The following is a 23,738-nucleotide window of genomic DNA, read 5'->3' on the forward strand; positions in this document are numbered from 1 at the left end:
TCCACTAATTCCTTTTGTCCCACCGTCAGCTGTTCTACTCCCCTCGTCAGACCCTCTATGCCCCCCTGTAACCTAGCCATATTATTCCTCACCTCTTTCTCCATACGCTTCTCACCTTGCTTTACCTCCTCGCGTACCCCCGAGACCTCGCTTACACCTCGTCTGATCTCCTCTCCCATTTCTCCCATCTCTTTAGTAGATGCCGCCCTCATTTGTTCTAACTCATCCCTCTGGCAATCCAATTTAGTTTCTACCCCGATTTTCACCTCCTCTATCTGGTTCCCCATCCGTTTGATTTCCCGGGCGGATTGCTCCCCTACTTCCCGCAATTTGTCGTCCATTGTGTTTTCTAACCCCCTTAACCCATTTTTCACCCCCTCCATCTGATTCTCCTGGGCAGCCATTCTATTTTCCACCCCCGTTAACCCATTCTTCACCTCTTTTATCCCGTTGTCTAACCCCTCAAATTTATTGTCTAACCCCTCAAATATATTGTCTAACCCCTCAAATTTATTGTCTAACCCCTCAAATTTATTTCCCATATTGTTTTCCATTCGCTCACCCTGAGCCCTCGTTTCTTCCAATCGACCGCCCATTGTATCCATCCTCCCATTTATTTTAATGATGTCATTCTTTTGGGCGCCCATTATTTCTTTCGTTTCCCGGGTTTTGTTTTTTACTTCCCTTACTTCCTTCATGAATTGCGCCATGAAGGCTCGCATGTACCCTGGCATCTCGGGCTCGGCTGCTGCGACCACGGGCGCGGCTAAATTTGGTGCCGCTACAACCACGTGCGCGAGGGCGCCATTTTGCACACCTGATACCTCCTCAACCACTTCACCATTGTTCTCCTCCTCCATTTCCTCCCTGTGGTCCTGGGTTACCCCTAACCCCTCTTCTAATTCCCCCACCGGCATCCGATCACCTTGACCAGCCATGGCACGATTTCCAAATTTAAGATGTTAAATAAAACAAAATTTTGGGCCACCCGTAATTTTGAGCACGCTATTCGCGCTTCAGGTCCGTATCTCACCCCCAGACACCAATTGTTACGGACCGCGGATAAGGTGTTGATTTGCCGAGCGGATGGCGGCCGCGGCCCGAACTATTAACAATGACTAAGACCCGATTCCTTAAACGTGGGCCAAATCGTGCCACAGATATTCAATGGGGAAAAGACAAAGGCGACACGGATGTGAAGAAGAGGAAGACAGAAGTAGGGAATACGAATATAATTTATTTGCTATTTACAATCAAAAGAAACCAAGGAGAAGGAAGGATAATAAAATAAAGACAGAAGGAATCAAGGAGACACAGTGCAATGCTAGCTTACCTACAGTCTTAATTAACCCAGGACAGAACAAACAAAAGACGGACTCACACGAATGGGGAATGGAGGCAGGAGTGAACGGAAGGAGGAATAGCTTGGCGGGAGAGGAAGGTTCAGCGGGGATCGGTCGGGCTGGAAGCGGACAGCCGCCGTCAATACTGGAGCTGGGATCGCCAAACCACCGCGGTTCCAAACTGCACGGCGAAGCTCCTCCGGTGCACCGTGCGCACTTCGCACTTCGCACTTGTTCCTGCGCACTTGTTCTTGCGCACTTCGCACTTCGCACTTGTTCCTATCTCTGACTCAACTTTTCTTGGAACCTTGGTGCATTTCTGTCAAAGGCTTCCGCGCGCGCTTTTTATAACGCCGCCGGCGATCAAGCCGCCGGCCTCTAGAACACGCACATCGGTGAGCTCACCTCGGCCCTGATTGGTCGGCACGGGCCCTCTGGCTCCACCCTTGATGACGATGGGCGGGCACGCCCAGGATTCGGCGGCTCCTCCCCCTTCTTCTCCAAGCCAACATCGTGGCTAATGGAGTCGCGGTGAAAACCGCCCAGCAGCTGCAGCGAATGCAGTTGGCAGGAAAGGCTTTGGGAATGGGAATGAAAGGGGATCTGCCTTATTTCACTTGGTGCAATGGAGAATGTCCACTGGTGGGAACGGAGCCTTAACCTAATACACAGAAGAAGGAAATAACTGTCAACAAGGGGGAAATCTATGATTGGCTAAGTGATTGTTTATGACCTAATTACGGGACGCACTTTGACCTTTATACACAACTGGAGGAAGGAGGGTCCACAATAAAACAATAAAAAAAACACAATCCTCATATCCACAACAATATATATATACAGACTTGGCATTTAATGTGGAATATATTTTTTTTCTTGACTTGGGTTTACTTTCTTAACTCAGTATATCAATCTAGTGAGTTTCTTTTACACGTTGGTGATTTATTTGTTAAAAGAACCATGTCACTGATTGTCTGTCGCAGCAAGAAGTCAACAACAGGATTATCTCACAGGTGGCGTGGCAAAATGTACGGACAGGTGCATTTGATGATTGGCTTCACAGTCGGGTATACAAGGGTTGTTGCGTTCTGTATTAGTGGAAAACAACTGCTGCACGTCTTCAAAAGTTATTGCCGCTTCCTCTGGAGATGGTCCGTCAACTCGACAATGCTGTTTGTCATGGAGTGGTGGCTTTACGAAATTACGGCATGAAACAGCGTGCTATTGCTCGGCAGTATGGCATCACTCAAGGTCAGGTGTCAAAGATCCTGAAACGCAATGCTCAGAGGGGCGTCCCTACTCCAATACCGAGGCCAGGACGTCCCCGCAGAACCACAAGGAGGGATGATCGCCAGCTGCACCGGTTAGTCCGCAATGGCCGTACCAAGTCAGCTAATCGGCTTAGGGCTGAGTGGCAGCAACTGACAAATGTGCCTGTATCCAGAAGGGTAGTCAACCAACGACTGGTTCAAGCAGGCTATCGTGCCAGGCGTCCCCTGAGAAAGCCACGCCTGACCAGAAAACACCGCCAGCGCCGATTGCAGTGGGCCAGAGAGCACCGTCAATGGCAGCCAGGACACTGGAATGACGTGATCTTCAGTGACGAGTCTAGATTTCTGGTCTATCGTCAAGATGGTCGCGTCCGAGTGTGCAGACAAGTGCATGAAGCCTACAACAAAGATTGTATAGTGCCAAGAGTCCAAGCTGGAGGTGGTGGGGTGAACGTTTGGGCTGCTTTTCATGCAGGGGGCAAAACTGACCTGGTTGTTCTGAATGGAAACCTGAACCAGTTCAAGCACAGGGCCATTCTGGAAGAAACATTGCTTCCATTTGCTCGTGCAGCCTTTCGAGGAAACTTTGTCTTCCAAGATGACTATGCACGGCCTCATCGTGCTCGCATGATCCAACACTTTCTTGCTGACCGTGGTGTAGAGCATATGGAGTGGCCTGCCATGTCCCCAGATAGGAATCCGATAGAGAACTTGTGGGCAGAATTAACGTGTCAAATCGACCACTTGGACCAGCAGCCGACCTCTGTGCGTGAATTGCAGCAGGCTATTGTCACTGCATGGCAAGCGATTCCTGTCCAAACCTTGGTAAATCTCGTGAATAGCATGCCTCAACGTGTACGTGCTCTCCTGAATGCTCGTGGGGGTTACACGAAGTACTGAACTGTAATTTTACTGTCCGTAATCCCAGTCGTAATTTAACTTTTGTTTTTGTTATAAATTTTTTTTGGCTAATGTGCAAAATAAAGATATACTTCTGGAAAACGTACAGAAGTTTAACACAGTACTGTCCATGAATTGAGTTCGATATCAGTTTACATCACTTTCAAGGATCAATTTATTTGTTTCGAAATGTCAAATGTGGTTTTTGTTTCTTTTAAAGGTCACATTAACAAAATCTAGAATAATTTCAACATAATTCCAATGAACTTTGGTTCTAAGACATCTTGAAAAGTAAGTTCACCCCCACAAAAAACATATTCTATATTAAATGCCAAGTCTGTATGTGTATATATATATATATATATATATATATATATATATATATATATATATATATATATATATATACACAAAGAATTAAGTTAAGCACCCCTACACAAAGAATTAAGTTAAGCACCCCCTAATCCTGTCCTGAACCTGAACCCCCTCGAGCACGTTTGGGACATGTTGGGACGTCAAATTGCGAAGATGGTCCCTCCAATAGCCAATCTGGATGAATTGGAACGTGCATTACATCGGGAATGGAACAACCTGCCACAGCAACGCATACGACGGCTTACAGGGTCTATGAGACGTAGGGTTGAGTCAGTGATCCGATCACGTGGGTCCTACACACGTTATTGACGCAAAGATCGCTAGAGGTCTTCTCAGAACAATGACTGTACGTTAGAAAACATAAACGTCATCCACACTGTCCGTGATGGACCTATAGCTCCATACTTAAATTGAGGTGAAAATATGCCTAAAATTCCCATAAAATTTCACCTTAAATTATTCAGAATAAAATATTGAAAACGGCATGATTGTTATGTTTTTATGTGACCATAATATCACTTCTCCAGAAAATATAGCAATATCATGGGTATATTACACTGTTTTGAGGACAACAAACTTGTAATGTGCGAGGTTGTAAAAAAACGGGGGGGGGGTGCTTAACTTAATTCTTTGTGTATATATATATATATATATATATATATATATATATATATATCCATATATATATGAGAAAAAGTTTGTGAACCCTTTAGGATTTTCTGTATTTCTGCATAAATTTTACCTAAAATGCTATCGGATCTTCATCTAAGTCCTAATAATAAATAACAGAGCCTGATTAAGCAAATAGTACACAATAAAAAAAATCTACTTTTTCATGTTTTTTATGGAGCAAAAGGATCCAACATTCAATTTTTGTCAGAAAAAGTATGTGAACCTTTTCATTCAGTAAGTGGTGGTACCCGCTTGAGCAGCATATATATATAAATCAAAAAATCAAAATCAAGATAAATCAAAATGTCTGGAAATAATATATATATAGCACCTTTATATATATATATAGTAGGATATATATATCCTACTATAATTCACCAAATGTCTGTCCATTCCCAGGTACTGCAAAAACGGCTGAACCGATCGCAACGTAATTTTGGGTGGGTAATCCTGGGACCCCCCGGAGTAAAATAGGTTATAATGTTTTTCCAATTTTTTTTTCCATTTTCCAATTTTCCAGTTTTTCCAGACACGATGGAATAATATTTATGGATATGAACAGTGACGTGGCTTTTATTGAAATTCTACAAATACTGTTTAGATTTTGATAATTTGCGTGTGATATGATTTAACGGATGTTTCTATAAATCGTTTAAAATTTAAAAAGCCTTCACTTTCTGATATTTTGCCTTTTCATTTGGGCCTCCCAATTGAAGCCCTGCCCATAGGGCGGGTGCCGTTGCTAGTCATACTATAATTCACCAAATGTCTGTCTGTCTGTCTGTTCCCAGGTACTGCAAAAACGGCTGAACCGATCGCAACGAAATTTTGGGTGGGTAATCCTGGGACCCCCTGGAGTAAAATAGACTATATTGTTTTTCCAATTAGGAAATTTTTTCCAATTTTTGCAAATTTTCCAGTTTTTCCAAACATGGTGGAATAATATTTACCGATATGAACAGTGATGTGGCTTTCATTGAAATTCTACAAATACTGTTTAGATTTTGATGATTCCCGTGTGATATGATTTAACGGATGTTTATATAAATCGTTTAAAATAAAAAAAGCCTTCAATTTCTGATATTTTGCCTTTTGTAGGGCGGGTACCGTTGCTAGTATATATAATATAAGGAATGTATGGAGAGCAGCATATAAGGAATGTATGGAGAGCAGCATATAAGGAATGTATGGAGACAAAAGGTCTGAAGGTGAATATCGGTAAAACGAAGGTGATGGCAAGTGGTAAAGCATGTGGTGAGGTGGAAAGAACTGGGAAGTGGCCATGTGCTGTGTGCAGGAAGGGTGTCGGAGTGAACTTCATTCAATGTACAATGTGCGCTGAGTGGGTTCATCAAAAATGTGGTGGTCTGAGAGGGTCATTAACCAGTGTGGCAGCCACATTCAGGTGTAAGGTGTGCACAGAGGGAGCTGCAGATGGAGGAAATGTTGAGTTGGATCTTGGAGACAGCGTGAAGCTGGAAGATGTGAAAACATTTTGCTACCTAGGAGACATTAACCAGTGTGGTTGGACATGTGGAAAAGGTGGATCAGACTCAGCAACGGTTGCTAGAGTGAGATGTGCATGGAAGAAGTTTCGGGAACTGAGTGGCGTGCTGACGAGGAGGGGAGTGTCGTTGAAGCTGAAGGGAAAGGTGTATGCTGCATGTGTGAGAAGTGTTGTGATTTATGGGAGCGAGACATGGGTAATGAATGTAGAGCAGCAACGAAGGCTGGAAAGGGTGGAAATGCGAATGGTTCGGTGGATGTGTGGAGGTATCGTTGAGAGAGAGGACGACAAATGATGAATTGCGAAAGATGATTGGAATAGAGCCTGTGATGGATGCTGTGAAGAGAAACAGGTTGAGATGGTTTGGTCATGTGTTGAGGAAGGATGAAAGTGACTGGTTGAGAAGAGTGATGGAAATGAATGTAGAAGGAAGTTGAGGATGGGGAAGACCGAGAAAGACTTAGCTGAAGGTGGTGGAAGAAGAAGAAGTACATTTTCAACATCAGATAACAAAATCGTAAAAACCTTACATGTGCCAGATGGCAGGGTGAAGAAGAGAGAAAACAAAGGGAGTTCTAGTGGTTTATGACCTTGCAAGGTTTGAGATCCGGCTGTTTGCCTTGGAACAGGGCTCCCACGGGTTTGTCGCAACAAATGCTCGAGTGAATCTTTGAGATAACGCGAAGTCCAGCAGAATTAATTGTTTTCTCAGCAGGCAGTTCTGCACGAATCAAGATGGGTGAGAAATCAAAGAGCATTTGAATGCAAATCAAGAGGTCACCCTGGTTCGAATACCATGTGTCTGGAAAGAGCCCCTTACCAAATTGACTATAGAAGTTATACATTACCCGTTACATTATTTTAAAAGATCCCTACAAATTACGATTACAAAGGGATTTATAGCAAGTTTAACGAATGGTAATACGAGTAACTATTATGCAAATGAATATCAAAAGGATTAGCTTGAGTTAATATGGGCGAGGCCGACATATATATATATATATATATATATATATATATATATATATATATATATATATATATATATATATATATATATATATATATATATATATATATATATAATATATATACACCATAAAGTTCCAGGACTGATGTTTTTTTCTTGACAGTGTTACGGATTCGTCACTTCCGTTGTTGTGGTTTTCATCCACTCTAAACATTTTTGATTCCATGTACTATTATTGTTGTCGTTTAAGGAAAATAGATATTACTATTTTCAAAAGGTAAAAAATTAATGTTTTAAATGAAACCGGAACCGAACGACGAGGAGGAGGGGGAAGAGGAAAAAAAGAAGGCGGAGCGAGTGAGTTCGACAAGAAAGCCGAGCTGCTTCGAGTTCTGGAGCAAACGTTGACGAACGGAGGTCACTAGTGAACTTCGGGTTTCCCGGGAAAGGGATTCTTGCGACAGATCAACCTGCGTGTCAGGGTTTTGGCGGTGGATTCCGAGGAGAATCATCGTCGCGCCGTTATGCCTCGAGAATGGGCCGTCGGCCATTTTGACTCGCGCGCTTTGCGCATCACGCAAGGTCTTTGTGTCGCTTCAACCATTTTCATCGCATTCAGACGTTTATCTGGTGTGTGTGTGTGCAACGTGGATTTTGAAGGTAAATCTGCGGTTCGCCGATTTGGAGCCGTGAAACGTCCATACCCGAGGGTGTGATTTCCCAGTCGCCTGGAGGGTGCCTTTGGATTTCCCAGTCGCCTTGAGGGCGCCTTTGCGCAGCTTTGGCCGCGTGACTGTGACTGTCATCCGAACGGGATTCTGGTCGATTAAACATCGTTCTGACGATCGCTGGAGCGGATCGACTTTGGCTTGAAGCCGGGATCGACTTTGGCTTGAAACCGGAATCAACTTTGGTTTGAAGCCGGGAAAGAGACATTGGGAATGTTCTTGTTTCACTCACTTGGAGTACAGTGAGTTATATATTACGAAACTGATGGTACCATCATAGGATATATATTGATTGTACTTTTGATTACTGTTATTCTTGTGTGATCTTAATACAATATTTGTTTGTTGGTAACAATTGGTGTGGCTTCACCATTGATCTTTGACATACAGAATAACACATTTTTCTGCTGTGACTCCTCTCGGGGCTCGGAGGTACACCGTGACCAGGGGGTTTGGGGAGGAGCACGTAACAGAAATGTGGCAGTACTGGCTTGCCTTTTGTAATTTGATGTGCATCGTAATCTTCCTGTCATTACTGTGTTAGCTGTTGTATCGATCGGTTGTGTTTTGTAGCTGCACTGGAGTTTTGTTAAAATGATGTGATGCAATCGTGGTCTGAAGATGAACGGCAAATTTATGGAAAAAAGAACCATCTCCAAATTTTTGGTAAAACTAAAGAAAATGGCACGAACATTTTCGACGAGTTGAAGCTGGTGTACGGGGAAGATGCAATGTCAAGATCACGCGTGTTTGAGTGGGCCAAGAGGTTTGTGGAAGGGAGAATTGACTTGAATGATGACGCATGGCCCATCGATTGCCAAAACGGAGGAAAATGATGAAAAAGTGAGAATGTTGGTCCAATCTGACCGAGTCTGAAACTCCAATGAAAGGAACACATTTTGCATGTATAGTTGTGTCATACAAGTGTAAGCCAGCATCAGGAGGTAAATACCTCTGTGCTCGATAAAGACAACCAAATCGCTTCTCAGCATTCTCAGCAATACCAGAAATGTATTTATCTCAACTAAGGTTAGGGGAGATGGTAAGACCAATAAGATGAAGCTTACATGATTCTGGTAAGGTTGAAGACCCAATACACATAGGAGGGAAAGACCTGTTCCCCAGGAGGGAGTCATCAGCATGCATGGCTCGCTGAGACAGAAGATTATCGGGACAATCATTGATATACACAAGGAACACAGTGAGTCATATGGAAGATTTGATCATTGGACTGATTTAAGGAGACAAGGTTGTTGGGCCCCTTTGGATGATGATATTGAGATCACAACTGATGGAGGCAACAGTTGAGAAGTGATTGGTAGCTCGGGACTGGGAGGAGGTGTACTGGAATTTATAACTTATAGAGGAGTGGAGGGTGGAGTCGTCAGCAAAGGAATGGACAGAGTTGTTAGTAGCTGTGAGAATGTCATTGATGGAAAAGAAAAAAGTGGCTGAATACCATACATTGGGTGCTTTGCTTGGAGCTTTTTGTGACAGACTCTGTCAAACGCCTTTCTTATGTCCAGTGCAACTAGTTGGCTTTCTCCAAAGTACTCAAGAGCTGAAGAGCATTTGGGGGCAGTAGACCAGATCACCAGCGGACCTGGATGTGCAGAAGCCATATTGGTGGTCGTTGAGGAGAGAGCAGGATTTGAGGTTGGTTAACAGTTATTTATTGATGGGAGACTCCATAACTTTGGAGATATTGAAGATGAAGGCGATTAGACAGCAATTGGAGTCATCAGACATGTCGCCCTTCTTCAGGACACGGTGTGCGTCTTTGTTAATATATAAATATTTTAGGCTAATTCACAAAGTCAAATATAAAATGGTCATCTGAGGCTAAAAGGACAGACAAATGAACCACCCTGCCTGTGAAACACCGGGATGACCGTTTATAGCTCGGTTTGGATTCGAACGCAGGCTAGACAGCTTCGAGGCGAATGTGCGTACCTCAAGGCGGACAGAAAATCCTTGGAATAAAACAAAAAACATCCGCAATATTGTTTTGTCGACAATGCCACACATTATGATGATAAACTTGATGAAACAAGCTGATCTGTGTTTCCCAAATGTGCAATCCCACATAAATACATATAATGGCTGCCACAGCTGAACCTCCTGCTCTTTCAAACGACACAACTTGATTATGTCCATTCTGCCACTACAATGCTATGCTCACTGCTCAGCAAGGAACATTTCTTATTGCAAATACAGAATTGTTAGGATTGTTCTTTATCTTTCAAGGTGACTTAACATATCGTTATTTATTTACATTTTTATTGCAGCGATAGTCGACATGATGGATTAGCATTGTTTTTAGACACCTTAAACAATCTTTGGATTCAGTGCCACATTGTGTCAAGGCTGTGATAACAGTGTGTGTATGTGTGTATATATGTGTGTGTATGTATGTTTGTGTTGGTGTGTGTTTGTGTAAATGTTAGTGCAGAATCAATATGAACAATATCAATTTCACATCAAATTGTTTGATGAACAAGATGCTTTTCCATTCCACATTATACGAATGCTTTCATTGGGCAGAAAACTTTGTGAAAAGTTACTTTCAGGACAGTAAGAGGCACCATGCACAGCACATTCCAGGTCGAAAATCTCATAGAAAACAAATAGTACAAATCCTAAATACAAATCCTATAATGGAACAAATCTCATAAGTTTCTGTAGGGTGCATTTGGTCCACCATGAACCCCGTTCTGGTGGAAATCCAGAATCACTGCACACCTCCACTCATTCGTTACCCTTTTTTTCCACCTGTGGAACGAACTTCCACATTCTCTTCAATCTCATTCTTCCCTTCAGGCCTTCAAGACAGCAGTTCACACCATCTTCAATCATCCCTCATCCAAAGCCATGATCTTTTCTACCCCCATTAACCTCCCCAAGCCCACCTACTTCCAAGTATCCAGTTTTTCCTTCCTGAGAGTTTGCTTCTGTATCCATCTTGTCCACCCTGTGCATCCTCCTCTACTGCTCATTTCCTTCCCCCATCTTTATTTTGCCTCTTTTTTTTACAACTAAAATCGCCACCAGTCGGCCATCTTGGATCTGAACTCAAAGAAAATAACGTGCATATGTAATAGTAAGCCGGCCAAAGTTGAAAAATTGACTGAACGGCGTTTTTTGTTAATAGCTGGCACCCATGCCAAGTCAATGTACCTGTGGGTGGGGAATAAAATGCAGGTGGATGCCACTCTCGCATTTGGCTTTGAAGGTTATTTTTGAGGTTAAAAGTGAATAAAATGATATTATTTACTTAATTTTTTTAAAATATTCTAAGCCAATTGACATGACAATGTTTTATTTTGCCACAATTATTGATAAACATGACAGGATGACACAACTGAAGGTCAAAAAGAAGGTGTGATTTTTTTTTGTGAAAAAAATTAATATTACAAAAAATGAGCATTGCGAAAAAGCCAAAAAAATTGATGGCATGAATTAGGTACTTACAGTAACAGAATGATCACAACTCAATCAGAAAACAGTAAATATAGCCCGATAACTAAAAACTTTAATATTACACACCACTAACATCAAGAAGTTCAAATACCTACAGGAGAGAGACATAGTATCTATCTACTGTCCACCTGGATTGCAGCAACTGCTGATGTCACAACCACAAGCTGTCATACACGTCAACCTTTTGTTTGAAGCATTTGCAGCTTGCTGTCTTGCACTTTTTCTTGCAACCACAAGCAACCAGCTCCAGGCAGGCTTCGGGGATTGGTGGAAGTCTTGTCCACACTGGTAGGAGGGTCCCACCTTCCAACCTCCAAGCTGAAGTGTCCACCGGATCTTCAACATTTACATGCTCTTTATCAGCCTGGAGCCATATTTTGGCTTGATAGTTTGCCTGCTTATAGTCAGTGGGGTTATGTCATCCCGTGGGCATTGAATGATTACAAGATCCCACCTGTCTAAACATGTTATATCGGTACCAGAGAACACAAAAAAAACATGTTGGCAAATTTGAAAGTGTTGCGGGGGCAGCCATCTTGGATTTCAAAATGGCCGCCATTTAAGGTTTATTTCTTTAATAAATCTGGATTCGAATGTGGTATAAAGCTGATTTTGGTGGCAAAACCTACATTTACCATGACAAGGAAGTCGCAAAACATACATCTGACATGATCAGAGTAAGACATGTGATTGGTGAGCCATACTTATGCCATTTTGAGTAGTGTATCCTTTCAAAAAGATTTATGTATTGTAATAACCGCCATATTTATAACGGTGGTAAGGAATGATGTTCCAAAAAGATTTAAGCACAGAAAGCGTTTGGTTGTAAACAACTGTAACAATAATTGCTTACTGTCGTGAAAATCAACCACAGACACGACTTGTCCCTTGGGTAGGTTTAATATCATTTAGATCTGTGGTAACATCCTGTAAAAATACATACATGCAATAGACATCAGAATCGGAGTATTATAAGGGCAATGTCCGATATCAATAGGCAAAGCAAAACAAAACAAGTGCAGCATATAGGGGCGTACATACCATTCAAACTACAGGACTATATGTCGCAGTAAGTGTCGCTGGAGTGTCTTTGCGCCGCGGTTGTCCCGGGTCTTATAGACGCCCCCTTTAGTGGGATAAGCGAGCACTCCTGGGTTCACCTTCAGTAAAATTCCACTACACTTACCTTAGATTTATATTTTTTGGGGCGTGGATGTGTGGGGTATGATCCAAATTGTCCAAACCGGGATATTTTAAGCATTCTCGTATCTTCTCATTCAAGTGCAAGCAAGCTGGTGACTGCGGACACCTCTATATGGTCCCTCTGATGGAGGATGAGCATGAAGAGTGTTAGATCTGTGATTACTGGATATGGAAAGTTGATAGAGTTGTTTGGTGGATTATATATCTAAAATGGTTCATCTTCGGTATCACTATACTCTTCGTTATCTGTAAGAACTGTGTCTGCTGAATTGTCACATGACTCCCAATCCTCAGAACAGCTGCAAAGGTCGATGCAGTTCAAACCATTCTTCTTGCATTTGCATTGATTGGTTGCACATCGTGTTCTTTTACAGGAGCACTTCACCAGATCAATTACTGCTTGTGGAGCAGGAGGCAGAGAGGTCATGACAGGTTTATAGTGGCCATCTACTAAATCGCAACCAAAATCCCTCGGTTCTGGCAATGTTGGGTTTGCAATGATGTCATAGTTCCAGATTATAGCTTGGTAGTTAATTGTCTTATGGCAATACCAATACCAAGCTCTGTCGGCATCTCACTTCATCAGATTTTCTTCCAGTTTGACGATCTGAGAGGTGATGAGAAACTGTACTCTCAGCAAGAATCTTGGCATGTTTATGGACTGCACCTCTTTTGCCTGTTGACAAGTCAGATGAGAGACTGGATTTTGTCCCTTGCAAAATCCAGCGAAAGAACGTATACAACTCTTTCGGTACATGTGCATCAGTTATATCAGTCAATGCACCACTGAAGCTCCACTTTTCTGCTTTTGTTATAGCTTTTCTGAGAACGATGGAGGCCTCAAAGAGCATTTTCATATCACCTGTCACATTCCTATCGTACGAATCTGATGCAATCTCAACAACTTTATCCCGGCTATCCTTCACACTTACGAGTTCAGATTTATTTCTCTGCCTCGGTTTATGAAATTCGACTCCAGGGATTTCTTTAACAATGAGATATTTGACCTTCTTGCGTGAACAATCAGGGTTCTTAACACAATTTGCAGAGCGAATGTCTATATAGGCTGGATGTAGATTAGACACACCGAGAACCTCACCATCAAGAAGAGCCTCTTCAACCAGACTTATGAATTCAATATCTGCTGCTACTTCATCTACTGCACTGTCTTCTGATGCTTCTAAACTTTGCTTGCGGAGAACATTGGTAACGTGTGTTGTCCAACATTTGTTATGATATTGAATGTCAATTGCATGTGCATCCTTAGGATTTATAGCAGTGCTGAGTTTTACACGGTATTTGTCATTCTTGCTTTTTTCAACTGCTGAATGGAGATGCCATCCAGCTTTGTCAGTTCTAATTGTAAACACTGGATTGCCTCTGGAAGATTTTTCCTCACAGAAAAAGCATACAGTATTGTCATATGGATTAGACTGGGAGCGAGTGAAAGTGGGAGCAGACGTCAAAGGAGTTGGTGCTGGCAGAGACTTTACTTTTTGGGTTATTTGTTTCTCATAACGTTATTTTGCCCTCTTCCACATATTTGGATGACAGGTCTCCTGGTAGCAGCTTCTATGCCAAGTCGCACCCTGAGAAAGTAAGGTTTCTTCTGTTGTATCACCAATCCTCCTATTGATTTCAGGAAAGTTACGGTCACCATAAGTTGCCTGCTCTCTGATGTAGTCCAAAACCTTGTTGTATTTGGAGGGTTTAGCAACAAGATCTTCATTCGTTTCTTGCTGGCATATAAGGCAAATAAGAAAGTTTGTATCCTTCCTTGGCACTTTTGCAGAAGGTGGGTCTAAGCCAGCCATGTTGCATTAATTACTACAAATTCTGTGTAGTCTGTAACAACTGCAGGTCTTGTCAAGTCACTTGCTTTACACTGCAAAAGGAGGAAATAAATTTAGGCAGGGGCATCCATACTTTATTTTAGATTCCACTTATTAAATCAATGTTGTATGAATTTAAGTTTCTCCACCCCTTAACATTTGAAACAATTGTAATCGTAGATGTTCTTTATGAGTCTCCGTAGTGTTTTTAATACATCTGCAATGTGTTTTGTTATTATAATTTTTATCTTTGCCCAGCAATTGTGTTTCATATTACAGGAGAATGATAATAATAGCAGCAGTAATGATTTACATGTTGCTGACATGAATGAATCCCAAATTTGTTTATTATGTTCTGATCAAAAGTATTGACAAGGAATTACGTCGTTAAGCCTACCGACTGTTCAAGCGAACACACACACACACACACACAAACACACACACACACACACACACACACACACACACACACACACACACACACACACACACACACACCTATTTAAAGTAGTTATTCCTATGCAAACTGTTTCTTCTCAGCTAAACAAGTTCCTTAAAGGCATCTTATCAAAACCTATAAGATAGAAATGTAAACTTACCACAAACTTTGGGGTTTTTCCCACTTGTTGTCATAATACTGAGCCAGTAAACTTCTGACCAATGACATGCGCTGAACGTGTGGAGTAAATACAGCTTGCAGCCACAATGTCGCCCTCTATAGTAGTTTTGTCAATACGGATACCCAGAAAGGCCACATTTCATAGTATACAAAACAGCTAAATTACAATAATATAGCCCTAAATGAATTAAGTGCATGTTTAAATTATTTGTTAATGAAATTATTTTTGCAAAAGGAAAATCTTGAGACATTTACGTTTATATATTTTAAATAAACATAAAATGTGGCAGCCATTTTGAAAAGCAAGATGGCTGCCATTCATTTGTTTACCACAGTAAACTGAAAGTATACATTTTTAATCTCTGATATAAACATTTGGGGGTATATAGCCACTAAAATTTATTTCATATCATATTCACAAGTCGAGTTATAGTCAAAAAGGTTTCACAAATGGTGGCCATTTTGAAATCCATGATGGCCGCCATCTGCAGCACTTCAGTTTTGGCCAACATGGTTTTTCTTGTTCCTTAGGGTTTTAAAGGTATCTTAAATTTATTTAGTTTAAATATTAAATTTAAATAAATAAAAGTTTAAAGGTATCTTCAATATTAAATAAGGTATCTAGCTGGGTGGTATGTTCTAATCATTAAGTGCCCACAGGACTCTTTATCACGACATAAGCTCCCTGACTATTAGCGTGGAGCTCCAGGGCATTATTTTAGGTGGGAGCATTTCCAAAGTTTTCACCTTCCCAAAAAGGCAAACTCTGGCTTCATCAACTGTGCGCTCCGGGGTGCCATACAAATGACACACAAACTTCTCAACATTTTCGATATCCCCATCTCGACCAATGGGGTGCAGAAGGAGTGGGTTGTCACTGAACACATTCTAACACTTCTTTTTTCCATGACCACTGAATGACGAGACTGTGTCACACCCGGTGAAAGCGTGGAAACTGACCAGGTTGTCCCTGACTGGTGGCGAAAAACTCTTGAATACATCGTGCACTGGGTAGCATTTTTGGTTCTTGGCCGTTCCGCGCAGCATCCATACTTCAGCGACTTTGGTGTAAATGAAGTGAATCAGCAGCACCATTACATCAGTGTCTCGGCATAGTACCATCCATGATGTCTGCTTGCCTGTCTGTTTGCTTGTCTGTCAACATGAGCTTTTCTAGATAATCATTAATCCTTCCACGTGTCTGCCATTCTGACTTTCATTCTTTTTTTCTGCCTCTCTCTCTCTGTCTGTCTCTCCCAGCCATGTGCGTTAGCCCAGGACTGCTTTGTGACAGCCCCACTAGCACTGGTCCGACACCCACCTTTCCAGCCACCACAACCCCGCCACCGGCACAACAGAATGAACACAATACTACAGATAAACAACCACATCATCACTTCATGAACATCACTGTTCATAGCCCTGGGACGCTGCATCACATGAGTGAAGGATGAGCCTGGTGTCCGCCTCTTCATGGTTGCTATGCAGTGGAACATCATGTCTCCTGGTTAATCGTACTTCAGTGGCTTTAGAGGAGCCACCTCCTGTCACCAGTTCACATCTTTCTGGATGATCTCTGCCCTTCTCCGTGATGAAATTAGACAGAAATAAGGTTAGGTCTGCCTTGTTTGTATCTAGGGCTATAAAGTTTTCCCACACTTCAGGCAGTGGAACTTGTGAGCCATCATTGACTTTCTGAATTGTTTTTTTTCTTGCTTCGACGCTTTGTCCTGGTAACTCCTTTGATCGATCCTTCCACTGCATACCGATCAAAGATGACATCAAGTGTTGTTGTGTGTTCATTGAAATAACTTGTCACGACCTTGAAAAACACCTCAGCATAGCTGCCGATTGTCCGACAGCGCCAGGCTTGCCAATAGCTCAGATAAGTGCAAGGCTATCTATCATCACACAGGCCTTCAGATCAGTGGTTGGAACCTTTGAGCTCATGGTCTGCTGAGCCATGAAAATGTTCATCAGCTCAGACTTCGAAGTTGAATTAACCTCTCCTCCTGTCTTCGCCAGACTAAACGGGACTGGGGATAGTTCATGCTTCAAGACGTCGACCATCTCCATGGTACGTACTGTGGTCACGGCATTCAAGAGTCGCTGTAGTAGCTTTCTGTCAGCTTTGATGGTCTTCTGCTTGTTCTGTTTGGTGGAAACTGTAGTTTTGTACACATCAGTGAAGGTTTTCGACCGATGTTTCTTCATCGTTTCATATAAGCCTACTATCTGTTCAATCAGTCTCTCCTTCATGTTGACGATTACATGCTGCTTTCCTCGATCCTGGGCTTGCCAGCAGGTTCTCCACAACATCTCTGGTTGCAATGTATTTGGATGTCAGTGAAAGAAGTGGTATGTTAGTGGTGGCATCTGTCTCTCCTGCATCACTTACATTAACTCTGAAGACGTCAAAGTGCTTCAGCTGCTGAACAAGCTTAATGAAATCATGAGTGTCACGCGTAGTGCGAGAAGGCAGACTGTCAACCCAAGTGGAGGTGACTTCCTCATCGTCATCTTGAAGATTGAAGAGGCATCTTGTGTCTTGAGAGATGCGTGATCGCTCTGACCATGTGATGTAGAACCTGTCTCTTGCTTGGTCATTCTTTGTGATGCCGATGATACCATTCTGCATCGTGCATGTGCGATTTATCCATTCGGTTGCCTGATCAGCTGGACTTGGTTTAAGTGCTTTGCAGTCCTCTTGACAACAAAGTTCCCATTACAGAACTCTGCATGAAATTCTGGTGCTGATTTCTCAAGACCTCTCATATCAGCAAGTAGACGGGCCCCCAACGTGCATAGTTTGTATGGTCATAGATAGTTAGCCAAGGCAGCATTGCAGCAAAGGCTTCTATGTGTGGACTCCACATGCCATCTCTCTGATCTCTGATGATGGCCAGTAGGATCTCTACCATTTCCATGTAGGATGACCATAGCATGAAGTTGGGATTTTGAGACTGCTGGTCATTGAATCCCTCCATGAGATTGTGGAATTTCTCATCTGCCAAAACGTCTGATAAGTTCTCAGCAGCATCACACATCTCACCTCTGTCAGCTCTGTCTTTGAAAAGTGAAGCAACATTGAGGGCAAGTTTTTTGATATTCTGATCTTCATTGCCAGTTGGAGCAAGCCATGACTCAAACATCTGCCACTTGATGCGCCACAGTGCCTCATACGTCAGCTGGTGACCATTAATCAGTAAAGTAGGCCTTGTCATCCAGCATTCTCAGTGGTGTTAGCTGCATATACACCTGCCTCTGTCCATAAATCATCAAGTCCCAAGCTTTCCATGTGTTGACCAATGGCTTTCAGGAAGTTAAAGCAGACATGAGGCCTCCCATGAGCAAGATGATGTTGCCAAACTTCGAGTTCACCCAGAGTAGTTCCTTACCCCTGCTGTACAGAGGCTGATCAACAGTAATGACGGTGTACTTCTGGCCGACATACTCAGAAATTGCCATGAAGCGACTGATAATGGTAGTCATGGTGTCATTGTTATTTGCTGGTGCCTGCAGGTTGGCAACATCCCGGCAGTCGTAACTGGTGGATCCTCAGTGCTGACAGCTTCATTGAATGCTACCCAGCTTGGAAGGAACATCTCGTCATCATAGATGTGTGACACCACCCAGGCCATGTCTTTGGCACGTGCTCTCAGCTTCAGGAGACAAGTGGTCTATGTCATTGTCGTAGGGAGGGGGAGATGGCCTTTTGCCAGATTGGAGTGTAGCTTGGTCCAGCCTTTGGAACTCCTGTAGGTCATCAGTTTTGATAGATTTCGATCTCTTGTGTCTGCCACCATTTTTGACATGACTCTGCTGTGGAGGGGGGCCTCTCTGCCATAGCATCAGTTGAGTGCTGTGGAAGGTGTTCTTCCCATCTAAGGTTGACTCTAAGATATCTATGTTGTCACAAGAGCAGTGAATCATTCTCTTTTTGACGATGGTGTCAAGTGTGTCGACACATTCATTCGCAACATACTTCTCCAGGATGTTCTGAGCGATGGTTGTGTCTATCCGTCTTACAGTGTCAATACCAATTGTGTGATTTGCCACGTGGAACAGGTCTAGGAGTGCTTCTGAACGGGTAGCTTGGTGAAGTGTAAGACCCAAGCCCACATGCTTTGGTGTTAACTTTCGTCGGTTGGAGACTGCATACACTATGTCCTGGGCAATGCTACCCACACTCTGCTTCATTTTCTGGACCACTTCAACTCCCTCATCCACAGCATCCATTCCTCCTAGGAACAATCGTAGAAACAGGTACAGATTATCAGGTATGACATGATCAACATGTTCCTGATCAAGACCTTGCCATGTCTCGGAGTGTCCAGGAGTTTCAAGAAGACCTTGTCGAAATTTCAGAGCTACATGTACTATCTCTTGGTATATGCTGCTAGTGACACTGATGCGGACATTATAACATTCCTCTTCACTAGACCCTGATGCATCGGTAACAGGACCTTGTTCACACAACTTTGCCAATGCTTTGGAGATGATGATATCTGAGCTCTCTCCAGGGTACATTAGCAATGGGCCCCTTAACAATGGGCCCACATACCTGGCCTTTGATCCAAGGAGCCTTTGAACATCTTCATACAAGGTTGTTCTCCTGGAGTATTTCACAGTGACGTCGGTGTCATTACACATGCTCTCGTATGAGTCCCAGGCGTCTCCCATATCGTAGACGTGACCACGAGACAGGCCTACTATTAAGTGTTTGCACAGTTTCGTCATGCACTCGTTTTCAGGCCTTTGCTGCTTCTCTGACACCGTTTGTTTTCTAGTACGTCTCTCAAATGTCACCAAGCATGCCAGATGATAGCAGCCTTCAGCTGCAATCAGATCACTAACCGTTGACAGCCGTATACTCATGACAGGGTCGTGTTTGGAACACTGGATCAAGGCATCTGATTTCTCCATTGTCTCCACCCTGTGAAATTTCTTTGTGGTCTTCTTTTGGCAAAACATGCAGAGGGTCCAGTCAATAGGTTGTGTTGTACCCCTATGCCTTGCAGGACAAACCTGAGAGCTTGCACTTTCTGTGGTTGCCGATGCACTCCTGTTCTGCTGGTGACTTCGCAGCCGTTTGAGTTTAACTTCAGAGGAAAATAAAGAGTAGCATGATTTATGCCACTTGAGTTCCAATGCAATGAATTCATCCTTGGAATGATTTTCCATTCTTTCTAAAACATCAAGATAGTAGGTATCTCCTAGGTTCTTTCTCTCATCGCCCACAGTGGTAGTTCTTGCTTTTCCTTCTGCTGATGCTGTGCGCAGGTCACCAGCGCTGCATTGGCAGAAGAAGCAACAATCCTCACTGACATCCTGACGTTTCCTCTTGCGCTTGACGACTGCTACAGGGTCCAGATCCATTGCTGGACAGCTCTCTGCAAAGGAATAGTGGGAAGAGCAAGGTGATGAGGATAGGTAGGGGCGAGACAGATTGAAATGCAAAAAATTGAAATGCAAAATGAAATGCAAGTGTCGATTTAAATGTAAACAAACGTTTTTTCCATAATTTGACCTTTGTGACCTTGTATGTGACCTTCAGAACAGAAATGGAGAGTGGCATCCACCCACATCTTGCTCGGCATCCTCAGTTATACTTATTTAAGGTGGTTGCTTGCTATTAACAAAAAACGGCGTTAATTTTTTTTCGAGAGGACTTTTCCATTTTTGGCCGGCCTACTATAAGCGATAATTCATTATCTGTATGCCCAGTTTGAACAAGGTCCGTAAATACTTGTCTGAGAAATGGTTTAGGATGTGTTCAACATCAGGTTTTTTTTATTAATAAAATGGCCGCCAGTCGGCCATCTTTGATCGCATTGCGAAACAAAATGATGTGCATATGCACACTGTCATATGTTGTCTTTGTACCAAGTATGAACAAAATCGGTCCATATATTTCCGAGATATGGTTGCTGTTGCACTCGAGCACGGATGGATGGACTGACGGACAGACGAGACCCAATCCACTTGCCTCCATTTCGGACTAAGTCCAACGGGGGCTAATGATATATTACAGTAATAACAGTAATACATAATAACAGGAGTAATAATAACATATTCCAGTAATACCTCCTTAGACATCGAGTGCATCTGACTGACGATCTTGCATGTGATGGTTTTCATTTTGGTCTGTCAGTGCGTGCTGTTATGGATCCGTCACTGCCGCCTTTGTTGTTATTATATACTTGGAGGATTTTTGGTTTCAGGTAATATTGTTGTTAGGATTTTTGTGTGAAATGGCGATGATTTTAGTACAAGGTAAAAATAAATGTTTGTGAAGGAAAAAGGAAAACGCGGCAATAAAACCGGAAGAGGAGAACTCAGAGAGAGAGAGAGAGAGGAGGAGACGGCCATGAGAGAGATACAGCCGTAAAGTCGCATTGGGGCTGCAAGCGGACTTTTTTGGTATTAGTTGCGAATGAGTTGAGGCTTTCCGGGGGAGGGATTACCCATGACATCGTTGCATATTGCGAGTGCAATTAAACCTGCATCTCAGGTTTTATTACCAAGCATGAGTTATTGTTGGAGAGAAACCAGGCACTTCCATTACAGGCCGATACGCCATTTTGTTCTCGAAGAGGCTGTCCGTGTGGTGCTTCGTGCTTTGTCATTGGGATTCCCATATCGACCTCTCACCTTGTAACCCCTCGTCCACTGCCGCGCTGATACCTGCCTATTTATTGCCGTCCTGCACGACTTCGAACTTCAACCAGTGTGTGGATTAGTGCACGGAGTTTGGGGAATGTTACATTCCACTCACGTTTGGCGTATCGTGAGTTCGTTGCTTTGAGAGCATTGGGGAATGATGGTACCATCATATGTATTGTTCATTTGATGCAAGTGACATTTTCATTGTACTTTCTTTAATAGTGTTATTTTGTATACAAGATTGAGGCTCGTTTAAGAGCTAGCATATCAAACACATATTAGCACATTAAACACAAAAAACATAAACGGACACGTAAAACAATAATGGGAGGGGGAGACAAGATGGGGAGAGAGAGGGAAGCACACAAGCACAACAGTAGAGAACAGGGACATCGGGAGATATGTGGGAGGGAAAGGGCTGGGAGAGACACGGTGCAAAACAAATTGACACTACAAGGAATTTCAGGAATGAAGTCAGGGATTGATAGATGTGGATTTGGGGTGAATTAGCGGGGGTAGAAAAGATCAAGGTTTTGGATCTGGCAAGATAAGAGATGGTGGTGAACAGCTGTTTTAAAGACCTGGAGGGAGGAGTGGGATTGAAGAGAGTGAGGGAGTTTGTTCCAGAGGCGGGAAAAAAGAGGAATTAAAGGGTGAAGGTGAGCAGAGAGTCTTGATTTTGGCAGTTTCACGAGAAGAGGGTTGCTGGCAGTTCTTGTGCGTCCTGCAGGAATATTTGTAGGACACAGCACAGTCAGAGCTGGGGGAGCAAGGCCGGATAGGAGTCGGTAGAAGACAGAAAGTCCACCAACCTGCCTGCAGTGATAGAGTGAAAGGCCCTCAGAATCAGCTTCATCCCGGGAGATTCCATTGATCCTGAAAGCTTTGGTTTCTCCAGCGTGAAGCTGAGCTAGATGTGAGGAAATTGTTATTATTGTGTATGTGAGATTTCTTAATACAATTACTTGTTTTGTTCTACAATTACATTGGTGTGGTTTTACCATGGTTTATTAGAACACTGAATAACAAATCTTTCTGCCATGTTCCCACCCGAAACTCTGAGAGGCACCCTAACCGGAGTTTTGGGAGGTAATACGTAACATTACTCTATGCCTGTATTTTTTGTGTGTCACATGGCGAGTGCAATGCAAAGGAAGTGAAAGTCGAGCGTTCCTAGGGTCTGAAGTCCGAACCAAATGCGTCTATTCGGGCCAGACGGAATCTCTTTGTGGGCCCGATCTGGCCCTCACACTGTAGGTTGCATACACCTGCCTTAATCGATAATATTGTTTTTCAATACAACGTTGCTTTAAAGCTATGATGATACACTATTGGGGAAAACACACTGTTCTGGCCTTTTCTATGCTTGCTAAGGTTTGTTAGGTTTGTTGATGTTTCTTTGTCTACACACCCATCATTGATCTTGAAATGGATGTACACATAATGGCGCACTGAAGGGGTTAACTTTAAATGTCAAAATGATCATAGAACATTTGCAGGGTCAGGAAAAGTGTTTGACTTGCATTTTGAGGCAAATGGGACCTTGGCCCTAATTAAACAAATTACCTAATGGAGGCAGTGACGTGACTAGTATACATAAACTATGCTTGGATTTATCAAGTAAAGATGATGCCGTTGTTAACAGGATGATTTTCTACATATGATCAATAAATTAGACTCGATTGAGTCATTTGAGTTTTTAGTCACAAGATCCCAAGAATGAGTCAGAGTTTCAGTCCAACAGAAAAAGTGCTCTCAAGTCAAACTTGAATCTGGTTCCTGAACTTGACCCCTATTCTTGCCATGGTTTCTTGCTGGATAGTCAGGGTGTTGTCAAAACTAATAAATGTTACAACGAAGACATGTTTTAAAAGTATATTTAAAAGTCCTGCCTTTTCATTTTACAAGGAGCCTCTTGGTCTCTTGGTAAGGCTCATGCTGGGTGGTTTGCCATTTCCTTCCCAGTAGTCAGGATAACAATTCGTAATTTGACCAGGGTGCTGGTATAAGTTAACTCGCCTAGTCTTGGAACCCTGTGGGATCTTTTAACGTCCATCAACGACCAGTACTGTCAGACAAGTCCTCCGGCGCAACGTCCTTATGATGGACGGTGCGTACATTAATGTATAGCCCGACATGTAAAATACTAGGGGGACAGTTTAGAGCTGGTTC

The 23,738-nt window shown here is 42.8% G+C and overlaps 1 protein-coding gene across 4 annotated transcripts in view; it reads left to right on the plus strand.

The window, feature by feature from the left end:
• The window catches only part of LOC137417604 (uncharacterized), a 178,012-nt gene that overhangs the window by 48,003 nt on the left and 106,271 nt on the right, over positions 1 to 23,738 (plus strand). Inside the window, exon 3 of one of the 4 annotated variants that reach the window (XM_068103508.2) lies at positions 5,353 to 5,393. The exons of the other annotated variants lie outside the window; for them this stretch is intronic. The gene's annotated coding sequence lies outside the window, so the exon portion shown is untranslated. The remainder of the gene's footprint in view (positions 1 to 5,352; positions 5,394 to 23,738) is intronic. 4 annotated transcript variants of the gene reach the window in all.

Source organism: Myxine glutinosa, chromosome 1, assembly GCF_964187855.1.
Source record: "Myxine glutinosa chromosome 1, kmMyxGlut1.1, whole genome shotgun sequence".
NCBI lineage: Eukaryota > Metazoa > Chordata > Myxini > Myxiniformes > Myxinidae > Myxine > Myxine glutinosa.